The following is a 12356-nucleotide window of genomic DNA, read 5'->3' on the forward strand; positions in this document are numbered from 1 at the left end:
AGGTGTTAGATCTGAATTGCTGACCACTACTGGATTTCTTTCTGGGCTCCCAAGGGGAATACTCAAATGCATGCCTAATATATGTTATATAAGTGGAGGAAGATGGAAGAAAAACTAATTTTTTTTTTTTTTTGAGACGGAGTTTCACTCTTGTTGCCCAGGCTGGAGTGCAATGGCGTGATCTTGGCTCACCGCAACCTCCCCCTCCTGGGTTCAAGCGATTCTCCTGCCTCTCAGCCTCCTGAGTAGCTGAGACTATAGGCATGAGCCACCATACCCGGCTAATTTTGTATTTTTAGTAGAGACAGGGTTTCTCCATGTTGGTCAGGCTGGTCTCGAACTCTCGACCTCAGGTGATCCACCCTCCTTGGCCTCCCAAAGTGCTGGGATTACAGGCATGAGCCACCACGCCCAGCCAAAACTAATTTTTTATAGTGAATTTTCCTCAAATGTTAGCACTTTCTTGTGTTCCTGCTGCTGTTAGTCAGGACTTACTTCGGCAATTTGCTTTTCTTCTTCCTTTTCTGCGTGTTGCCTTTGAAAATTGTAAGATGAACACTATTTGAATGATGTTCTTAAATAGCAATTAATTTAGTTTGTTTTGCCCAAATGATTTTAGCTTTGCAGTATTTTTTCTTTTAAAAAATGTATTATAGGCCATTTCAAGCCTGAAGACAAGAGTAATATAAAGAACACCTGTGTAACTATCCACCAGCTTTGTTGAATCTAACATTTTGCTGTGCTTCAGATGTGATTTTTTTTTTTTTTAAGTTGTAAACCTGTGTACAACTTTTGATCCATAACCTGGCGCATGTGTTGTGAGATTTATTCCTATATATTGTATGTGGGTTTTTTTTTCTATTATAAATGGTGTATTAAAACTAAAAAAAAGTTTGCTGGTGCATAGCAATGTGATTTATTTTTCGCTTGGTAGAACTTGCTTAAGCTTTCTGGGTCTGGTAGCCTTTAAACTACAAATTCAAATGTATCTAATGGTTATAGCTATATTCAGGTTTTCTAATTGTTCTAGACTCAGTTTTGGGAAGAGATACTTTTCTAGAAAATATTCCATGTCTGTTTTTCAGCATTATTTAAGTCTACTACATTTCAGATGTCTCCTTTTTAGTTCCTTCTCTTTACTGTTGGTCTAACCATGGCTTTGTAACTTTTATTCGTGTTTTGAAAGAATCAGCATTAGGTTTTCTTGAAATTTCTATCATTCCCCTCTCCCATACTTAATTTATGCTCTTATTTTTAATTCCATCAATTAGTTTTGTTAGGAGTTCTCTTTCATTTTATTCCTAAGGTCAGGTGCTTAGCTTACTAATTTTTAGGCTTTCTTCATTTCCTTTTTTTTTTTTTTTTTTTTTGGAAACAGAGTCTCGCTCTTTTGCCCAGGTTGGATTGCAGTGGAATGATCTTGGCTCACTGCAACCTCCACCTCCTGAGTTCAGGCGATTCTCAGCCTTCCAAAATGCTGGAATTACAGGTGTGAGCCACAGCGCCCAGCCGATTTTTGTCTTTCTTTCCCTTTCCTCCTCTTACCTTTCCTACCTTCCCTCCTCTCCCACCTTCCCTCCTCTCCCCTCCCCTTCCTTCGCTTCCTTCTTCAACAGGGTCTCCATGTGTCATTCAGGCTGGTGTGCACAGTCTTGGGTCACTGCAGCCTTGAACTCCTGGGCTCAAGCGATTCTCCCACCTCAGCCTCCTGAGTAGGTGGACTGACAGGTGTTTGCCACTACACCTGGCTAATTTTTAAAAAATGTTTTGTAGAGACGGGGTCTCACTCTGTTGCCTAAGCTGGTTTTGAACTCCTGGGCTCAAGTGATCCTCTCGCCTTGGCCTTCCAGAGTGCTGGGATTACAGGTGTGAGCTACTGTACCTGGCTGATTTTTTTTCTTTTATTTCATGAATTGTTTTAAAGGTCATTTTGATGTTTTCAAATACATCAGAATTTGTAAATTCAGATTTTACTATTTCAGATTTTATCGTATAATTGTCAAAGTGCCTGGATGATATTGATTCTTTGGTATTGGTTGAGATTAACTTTGTGATCTGGTATAATTGTTCCATGTCTGCTTGAAAAGAAGGTACATTCTAATTGTTGGGTGTTGGTTAGGTCTAATGTGTTCCTTAGATCGTGATTGTTAAGTATTTCATTCCTCTTCTATAGTTTTACTAATTTTTTTACTACTCAACTATTGACAGTACTATATGCATGAAGTCCTTCTTCCATAATTGTGAATTCACGAAATTCCCCCTTTAATTCAATGTATTTTGAGGCTATGTTGATAAATAGCAGGCAAATTCAGGATAGGGTTTTTTTTTTTTTTTTTTTTTTTTTTGAGATGAGGGTATCGCTCTGTCATCCGGGCTGGAGTGCAGTGGCACAATCACTGCTCACTGCAGCCTCAGCCTCCTGGGCTCAAGTGATCCTCCCACCTCAGCCTCCTGAGTGGCTGGGACTACAGGCGTATGCCACCACACTCGGCTAATTTTTTTAGTTTTTCTGTATAGATGGGTTTTTGCCCTATTGCCCAGGCTGGTCTGGAACTCCTGGGCTCAAGCAGTCTGCCGGCCTTGGCCACCAAAGTGCTGGGATTACAGGGGTGAGCCACCACGCCCCACCCAAATTCAGAATAGTTATATTCTTCTTGTTGGTGGAATCTTTTTCTCATTATATAGTGACATTTTATTTCTAATAGTGACTTCTGCTTTAGTGGCTATTTTGCTTGATATTAATATGATGATAGCTTTTTTTGGGTTACTGTTTACTTGGTATATATTTTTTCCTTTATGATCTTACTTTATTGCCATAGTTGCCCTTCTTCTAAACATATAGCAGGTTTAAAATTTAATCTGAGAATCTATGGATTCAATCTATTTATATTTGGATTTGTTTACTTTTGACTTTGTGGCTCCCCCCAACACACACACCTTTTAAGGTTTTAATTTTCTCTTTTCTTGGTAGTGTGTTCTTTAGTTCTCATTTTACTGTCCATTCTTCTGGAAGTTTTATAATACATTATTTTAGTGGTTACCTTTAAATATTTAACTTCAAAATGTCACATAAAAAGCGTATAATCACCATTTCTTCAGCATCCTTTCTTTAAAACAAAACCCCAAAAACAAAGACCTTAGAATACTTCAACTCTGATAACTCGTCTTCATTTGTAGGTGTTACACTTTTCTCTAGTGTTTTTGCTTTCTTACTTTTTTACTCCTGAAATTTTACATAATTATTATTATTTGGTCGGCACATGTTCAGATTTACCCAAAGGCTTGCTGGTATTCTAAATAAATGTATATATAAGGTTTTTTTTTTTTTTAAATTTAAGTTTTGCAGCCCCATATGACCAAACTCCAAACCTCCTGGGAGTGGGGGAAAAAAGACTCTTAAAAAAGATACCTACTTGCAAAAAGAATTTACTACAATATGGAAAAGTATGTGGGAGAAAGTATGTATTTCTAGAGACTTTGAGATAACATTTAACATTCTGGCTATTTAACTTCTTCCTTTTCTTCCTTTCAGTTTCTCTCTTTCCAGTTTCTGCCTTTCCCGTTGTATTATTCTGCTCAGGTTGTGATAGCAAAATACCACAAACTGGGTGGCTTAAACAACAGAAATTCGTTTTCTCCACAGTCTGGAGGCTGGAAGGCCAAGTTGAAGGTGTTGGCAGGGTTGGTTTCTCCTGAGGCCTATTGGCATGCAGATGGCCACCTTCTCCCTTTGTCCTCACTTGGTGTTTCCAGCTGTGCCTGCACATCTCTGGTGTCTCTTGTGTGTCCAGATTTCTTCTTATAAGAATACCAGTCAGGGTTGGGCGCGGTGGCTCATGCCTGTAATCCCTCTTTGGGAAGCCGAAGCGGGTGGGTCACTTGAGGTCAGGAGTTCGAGACTAGCCTGGCCAACATGGTGAAACCTCATCTTTACTAAAAATATAAAAATTAGCTGGGTATGGTGGCACATGCCTGTAGTTCTAGCTACTCAGGAGGCTGAGACGGGAGAATCTCTTAAACCCCGGAGGCGGAGATTGCAGTGAGCCAAGATGGCGCCACTGCACTCCAGCCTGGGTGACAGAGCGAGACTCCACCTCAAAACAAAAGCAAAAACAAAAAACAAAACAAAACAAAAAAAGAATACCAGTCAGATTGGGTTAAGGCCCACCCTAACAGCCTCATTTTAACCTTATCACCCCTCTAAAGACCCTGTCTCCAGATATAGTTACATTTTGAGGTACTGAGAGTTAGGGCTTCAGCATATAAATTATGAGGGAGGGGGACACAAATCAGCTTGAAACACCCATTTTTCATCTTTCTTTTGGCAAAGGGTGGTGTTATTACGTGCAGTTATGTGTTCATTGGAGATACAGAAGTAGTTCATGTCCTCATGAGGCTTTCACCTAGACAAGTCTAGTAATAATCTCTCTCTCTCTCTGTCTCTCCCTCCTGCTCTCCCTCTCTCTCCATCCCTCTATACACACACAATAGGGCACCTGCAGACTCCTATCAGACTTGTTGCTCTGTGATTACTAATATAGCCACTCTCTTTTACGTAGGAGAAAAAGAAAAAGCCTTTACAGTCTTCAAAACCCCGCACTTATATTTTTATAGTTTTTTTCAAAAGCTCTGCTCAGATTCAGCTTGTCTCAGATTGGACTGTTGACTTTTTGTCTTTTGCATTTATTGCCCTTCTTTTCTTTTTCCTAATTTCCAGCTACTTGTGAGACTTGTTGCTGTTGTGGAAGGAAACACTGTATTCTATAGTTTAACATAGGGAGGGTGAATTTCCTAGTTGTTTTTTTTTTTACAAGCTACTGGGTTCTCCACTTTCTTCTGTGATTCATTAATGTATTTTTTCTTGCTGCATTTCAAAAAACTCCCTGCTTTATTAAGGTTTAGGTGACAGGTGACCCCATTTTGGGTGAAATGCCTGGATGGAACAATTAAAGAGAAAATGAAAGGATTCAAGTACAATAGAGAGTGGGAAAAGAGAGAGAAATTTGTGGAGTTCATTTGTCTACATGTCTGTTCACTTTAAATACTGTTTCTCAGGTGTCCCTGATTCCTCAGGTGCCCAAAGTCCCAAAGTGAGAGATGCATTTTAAAAAACCAACACCAACAAAAAAGCAGTGTTAGCCACGTTTGATTTTTTGAGTACTGCAGCTGAGATGTCCGTGATCCATAGTGAATCTTGAATTGATTCTTAGAACTGCACATCTGAGATGTGTAAGAGGTTTTCCCCACTACTTATTCATAAGCCTAGTTGGCAGAATTGATCTGGAAACATTTCCTAGTATAATTATTATTTTAAAAAATAAATGTGAAGCATATAGAATGTTTGTGGGAGGAAGGGGGTAGTCTTTCCCTGTCCGAACTGTCTCTAAAACAAGTGATGTATATGGAAGTGTCCAAAGGAGTAAAACTTGAAGGTGGCTCGGAATTTGACCTCTAGGTAGGAGAGAATTTGTACTTCAGCTTCCTCCTGAAATGTTTTTCTAAGAGTAAGAACACCATCATCTCAAGGGGGAAAATGGCAAGCATGCAGAGGAGAGTCATTTGGCCTTGTTAGTCCAGTCCAGCTCCTTGGAAAAGGCTTTCATTTGTATGCTGCCTAATTATACTGTAAAAGAAAAGACTGAATCCATTAACTAGCCAGGCCCTTTGTGTCGCTCCTGAATCCCTTTAATTTCGTGGCTGCATAGAAGCTTTATTCAGGGCATTCCTAGTCCTGCACTATCTTTCCTGTCTGGGTGCCAGGCCCTATTCATGGTGTTCTCACTGCAGGAAGTTCTCACAGTCATTTGGGGTGGATGGAGGGGGAGGGGAAAGATGAGGGAAGGCAAAGGACTATGTGGGTCTTTCCCCTCCTCCATTTCCTGCTCTGCCCCTTAAAAACAAAACACCAAACAAAAAGCACACTCAGGAACATAGCTATAAAGGAGGGTCTTAAGTGACTCAGTGGATTGATAACTCCTGTTAACAGAAAATATGTCTTCTTCTGACATCTATTTACAAGTAGTACTAAAACACTCAGAAAAAGCTTTTCACGTCATATGAGGGTAGGGGGCACTGGAATGGTAATGTGCTCCAAAGGAATTTATTCCTTACAGTGAATGTATTTTAAAGGATTTAAAAAGATTTTTATTTTTAAATTTTGTGTTTTCTTTTTTATAGACAAGGTCTTGCTCTGTTGCCCTGGCTGGAGTGCAGTGGCATGAACATGCCTCCCTGCAGCCTTAAACACTTGGGCTCAGGCAGTCTTCTTGCTTTAGCCTCCTGAGTAGCTGGGACCACAGGCATGAGCACTGTGCCTGTCCAGGCCCCCCGCGCCCCCACCCAGTAAAGAATAGCTCTTAAGGTTGTGTTAGTAGTAAGTTGGGAGTTGACACAGAGAATCTGCAGGGTGTTCAAGCAAACATCTAAACATTTTAAAATCTAAACAGGAAGATAAAGAGGCTAAGGAATGCTTTTCTCTTCTGCATGGTCTTTAAAAATAAGTATTATTTAGGTTTGGTTTAGAGTATGCGACCTTTTACAACAGACGCTGAATTGTTGTTGTATCTCCAGTCTTTTCAAATAGATATGCAGATAAAGAGGGGAACTAGAATGATTTTGTTTTGTTTCGAGAGGCCAGTGTGGTAGAAAATAGATAAAGATGAGTGTAGATGGATTCTTGAGAATAGCATGGCACCAATTTTGAATTGCCAGGATGTTCTCTTGGTTAATAGTAGTTCTGTAACCCAAGGGAAGCTTGATCTTGTTGCGTTTTGTTTGCTTTGAATGAATACATTATCAGGGGATGGTCAAGGTTAGATTCCACTCTTGTTACATGTTCAATATCTTTTTCAAAACTTTTGGGATCATTTCAAGTGTCTGCTCTCTTACTGTCTCAGTAGATCCTTATTGAAGCTGACCATGCAGTTAAAAACAACAACAAAAAATCAAACAGCTTGTCAAATCCCTGAAAAATCTTCAGTAGACAATAAGTGTGAATAACTGGATGAAAACTAAATAAAAGTGGAGAGTGTAGTTGTGTGTTGTGCCATATTACTACTGTGACATACATTTAAAAATTATAAACAAAGAAAAATAGCTGTTTAAGGGTTATGACAAGAAGAATTCTGACACGTGGAACCCTTGACTAGATGCATAGGAAACCAGGTAATAGAATAAGGATGAAGAACTGAATATCAGTAGTTTGCATTGAGAGAAATAGTGCAGAGCTTTTTCTGTTTTGTTTTTTAGTGAGGTGGGCATGAGGATATGCTGCACATTTTATTATGGTTAAGGATGTTTTCTTAGGTAAAGTTCTCTTTTTTAATATGGGAAGCTGATGACAAAAATGTTTTTAGTTCACAGTATTCTATATGATTTATCATTTTAATGTGCTCTTTTCTGATTTAATCAACTGAGTTTATATAAGTCACTTAAGAAGACTTTTACAATATGGTGTTTATATATAGAGTTTGATTAGAGGAAAATAACTGAAGGCTTGTTTTTATAATAGTAATATAATAACTATCATTTGTTGCACCCAGCAATGTCCCATAAGTTGCACAGGCACTTTGCATGCATTGCTGGCATCTGGTCCTGTTCCCTAGCAGATGTTTCTGTTCACTGCCTTCCTAAAAATTTAATCAGGTCACTGTAGATGTGTGTAGCTGCATTCAGGTGCTCTACTAAGTAGTGGGACTTTAGAAATTCATTAGTTACTAAACATTGAGACAGGAGCATACCCTGTCCATGCTGCCCACTCTAGGATGGGCTTCACCCTCCCTTTTCAGGATATAACATGTTACTATTGTTGATGTACCTTCCAACAAATTAGGCTAATAAAAGTATAATTTCCCTAAGATTATGACTTTTTAAAGTTTGCAGTTTATTTCTCTGCAAGTTCAATTAATGAAATTGACTGTTTTGTAAGATTTCTTACTATGGGCCAAAGAAAGAGAAACCATAGTAATTTTTGATCCTGTGAGATTGAGGCTATTGCTTTTCCTTGAAGTCAGCCCTTTTGGAGTTGGGTTGGTTATTTTCTTGAGCTGTCACCTATTCCTGATTGTCAGTAAAGGCTGTGTGGTGAAAGCATTTTGTTACACCCATGTAACTAGCCCTTCAGCTTGTAGTTCCCACCCTGCTTGTCTTAAACACTTCAGCTGTTCTTCTGAACTGCTTTACCATCTTACCTTCTCCAAGGAAGTTGCCATTGTACTTTGTCTTAGATTCTGGCCTCTCAGTTGTGCCTGAATTACTTGCTCAGCTGTTCTGTTCTGCTGTGGAATTCTTTTCATCTTTGTGCAACAGGCATTCCCCATCACCTGTCTTGTCAGTCTGGCACACTGTGCTTGGAGACAAGACTAGGCAGTTGTTGTTGGGTATGAATGTTGGGGTAGCAGTAGGGCATGTCTGTGTGTGCACAGGAATCCGTGCAGGGCACCTGTCTGCAAGTTGGCCACTCTTCTAGAGGTGTAGAGGCTGCAGTCTTTATACTTTTTTTCCCCTCCCAAACTGTTTCTCTGCCAGTTTCAGTGTAATAAAATGTGTTTGGCTTTCAGAGGCTTTCCGTTAAGAGGAACAAGAAGATTGCATTTTACAGTTAACGCTGAGAGAGCAAGGTGTTTTTGCTTTGGGGAGCATCATGGAAAGGACTAGAAGGTGTTTGAGAAAGCTTAGTGTACTTTGGATCCACAGTATCAAAAGTAGGCCTCTCCAGACCCCTGAGGGAAATATCAGAAGGGAGGGCTGCTTAGCTATTGTATCAAAACGTAATGGAAGTCCTTCCCCCTGTAATTTGCTATAAGGGTAACAATGATATATACAACATACCAGATTCCACATATAAATTAAGAGAGAAGAAATAGGATTGAGGATGTAATGTTCACGGCGTTACATTTCTGTAATGTTTAATAGAAAGTAGGAATTGCCATAGTCAGCTACACCTGGTGGTACATACCTGTAGTCCCAGCTACTTGGAAGGGTGAGGTGGGAGGATTGCTTGAGCCCAGGAGATCAAGGCCTGGGCAGCATAGCAATACCCTGTCTCTGAAAAAAAAGTGACTGTAGTCTTTCTAGGATTTCTAATATGTGTCTCCAGGACCACAGTAGGCTTCTTGACATTGACAGATTTTTGTCTTTGAGCCAGCTAGACAACAGCATTTTGAAATAACTGACATAGTGAAATTAGCTGATGTTTTTTGTAGGAAGTAGAGGTTTAGACATTTTATGTTTCTTTCTTTGTTGTCCCCTGGATAGATGGATGATCATTATAATCCTTTCATTCTGTGTAGATACGTGAAAGTTGAAAAGCACTCCTGTAACTAGCCCGGACGTCCAAAACCTGATCCTGTCATGCTCTGTCAACCCATTGGCTCATTCTTTTCCTTTAGGTTCTTACCAATACCAATTTTCTCAATAAGTAACTCCTTCCCCTCTAATGATTCCTATGGAGAAAGAGGGCAAAGTTTAGATAGTGCCGTGGTGTGAGTGTATGTGTGTCCCTGTGCAATTCATATGTTGAAATCCTAAACTCCAAGGTGATAGTTTTAGGAGGTGGGGACCATTTTGGGGGTGATTAGGTCATGAGAGCAAAGCCTTCATGAATAGGATTAGTGCCCTTATAAAAGACGCCTGAGAGAGACTATTCTTCTTCCACCCTGTGAGGATGCAGTGAGAAGGTGCCAGCTATGAGCTAGGAATCTGACCCTCACCAGACACCAAATCTACTGGTGCCTTGATCTTGGACTTCCCAGCCTCCAGAACTGTGAGAAATACATTTCTGTTGTTTATAAACTGCTCAGTTTATGGTACTTTGTTATAGCAGCCCAAACAGACTAAGACAGATAGAAAATTGCTTTATTTTGTGCTGGTAAGATAGTTTGTATCTATTTTTTGTTTGCTTGAACTGGGCAGTTTCTATTGGGGGTTTCTTAGAAGGTATGATTCACTCTTCTGGGGGCAGTTCTCTTTTCTTACTTTCCCTTAGCAAATTATTCTTTTTGCCGTTTCTTTATGTCTTGTTAAGGCAAAAAGAAACATGATTTGTGAGAATATTTTGGTTCCCCCCCCCCTTCAATGTGTGCCAAGTGAGAACACAGATTAATGATCTTTTTCTTTCTTTGACTCATTCATTTTTTTTTTTTAATAAAATGTGTTAGAACATGCTACACTAGCTCATGATTCCCAAGTAACTTTAGTGGCTTGAAATAATAAAGGTTTATTTTCTGCTCATGTTGTGTTAATCATCATGGAGGGAGAGGGAAGCTTCGTGTATACATCATTATCCACACAGGGAGCCAGGCTGATGGAGGCAACACTATCCGGAATGCTGCTGGCTACCAAAGGGAAAAGAAAGTTCTAGAGGGCTTCAGCTCACTTGGCAGAAGTGGCATGGCCTACCCAGCCACCAGGGAGCTAGGAAGGATAGTCCTGCCATGTGCCCAGAAGGAGAGGAGGCCCACACATTCAGCATGCCATCGTCTGCAAGTAATGGACAGCCTGAATCAAACAAGCTTAAATAATCAGGGGATTATTATTTCACAACATTGAGAATCCAGAAGTGGTTGGGATCTAGACAATATGTGGTATGATGAGGAACTCATTGATGTCCTTAAGGACTTTAGTTTTTTCTCTCTGAGCTCTGCTATCCTTGACTTGGCGGTTTGCTCTCAGGCAGGCTTCGCTCTTGGCCATTTGCTGCTGCAGCGGTTCTACATAACACTTTTGGAAACGACAGTCTAGAGAAGAGGGGGATAGGAAGAAACGGATACTTTTTCTTAAGAAAAATTCCCCAAAGCCCCCAGTTAGGTTTCCCACGTATCAGTGGGAGGAATTGTAATATACCCATTCTAAACCAGTTACCATGATTGGTTTAGAAATGAGAATCTCTTTGTTGGAGTTAGGGGCAGGGTTGACTTTCTCCTGAAGCACATGGCTATTTGCAGGACAGGTAGATACTTCAACAAAAGTGGGGTTTGATCAAGAAGAGAAGTGTAGAATGAGCCTCCAGCAATGTCTGCCATACTCACTGCGGTGCATGTACATACGATTGAGACTTTTGTCTCTAGAGGTGATGGGAGATGCTAATTTTTGATGAGTGTAATATGATACATAAAAGGGAGACTTGAGTGGACAAGGGGTATCCTTAACGTTAAAACTTGGTTTTCAAGCAAAATGTCATTATTTGTACAGACGTCAACATTGTATGCAAAATACTGCAGTAGGTAGGTGCCAGTTTATACTTTACAGGAAGACAAGGCCTCAATACATAATCTCTTATTAGTTTATAGAACGACTACTGAAACAAACAGAAACCTACATGAAGCAAACCAGTAATGGGCCGGTGTATTTAGTGCCTCTGAAACAGTTCTTGTTTGAGTGAGATAAAACTCAAGTGTGAATTTAATTAGTTTTTATTTCATTTCTTGCTGACTGTTAGAGATTTGTTAGTAATGTTGTACTGATGTCCTTCTGTGTTTCAAATAAGGCTTGGAGTTTTCTTTGAGGTTTTGAAAAAGGTGTGTTTTAATTTTTCTCTTTGTAGTGCAGGCCATACTGGGATACTTCTACCCATTTGTATGGGATGTCCCCATTTTAACTTCTGAAAAGTTTGCTGTTTTTCTATTCTTTCAGGGCTAACCTTCACTCCTTTTCTGACGTCGCTGACTTCTGAAACTGGCAGTGTGCTGGTAGAGGTAGACTCTGTCTATTATAGCTTAAATATAAAGCTATAAACACATGTAGTTTTTCTTCTCTAAATTCTTTAGCAAGACACCTGTGGTCCTCAGCTGGCACAGAATACCTGGTTGCCTTGGTGCTTGCTTACCTTGGGCCACCCTTGTGCTGTTTTCCAGTTCTGCAGCTCTTTTTGCGGCTTGCTCTTTCACCTGCTTGCAGACCTGTGTGAACAACTCAACCTGTGAATATTTCCTGCAAAAACGTTTTCATCTTGCCCGTTTGGCTCTGGGCCCTTAAGGTGTTTGTTTTCGTGAGCAAGGCCTTTTTCATTGGTGTGTTCGGATTTGAAAGAAATATGTTCAATTAGTTTTCAGCTGTGGAAAGTTCTAGGTTAGGGACACTTTTAAATAAAAGCTCGTCGGTTATAGTGTGGTAGAGGCAGCATGCATTTCGACCCCATGAGCGGAGTTTCTGCAAATGTAAAATGCCTTTTTCTCCAAGTGCTCAAAAAAATATACATTTAAAGTTTATTATTAGCAGAGAGTAGAAATCTTTTTCCCTATTCTAAGAAAAGTTGTTGCACTTTGGATGGTAAAATTGTAATTGTAACTTTTTTTTCTTACCCCTATAGGGTACCTTTACCAAAGTAAATCATTTTGGCTTCCAGTGATTAATAACCT

At 39.8% G+C, this 12356-nt stretch overlaps 1 protein-coding gene across 2 annotated transcripts in view; it reads left to right on the forward strand.

Moving 5' to 3' along the window:
* Positions 1 to 12356, forward strand: part of PHLPP1 (PH domain and leucine rich repeat protein phosphatase 1) — a 253822-nt gene that overhangs the window by 30849 nt on the left and 210617 nt on the right. The gene's annotated exons all lie outside the window — the stretch shown is intronic.

This window comes from Pan troglodytes, chromosome 17 (genome assembly GCF_028858775.2).
Source record: "Pan troglodytes isolate AG18354 chromosome 17, NHGRI_mPanTro3-v2.0_pri, whole genome shotgun sequence".
Classification (NCBI taxonomy): Eukaryota; Metazoa; Chordata; class Mammalia; order Primates; family Hominidae; genus Pan; species Pan troglodytes.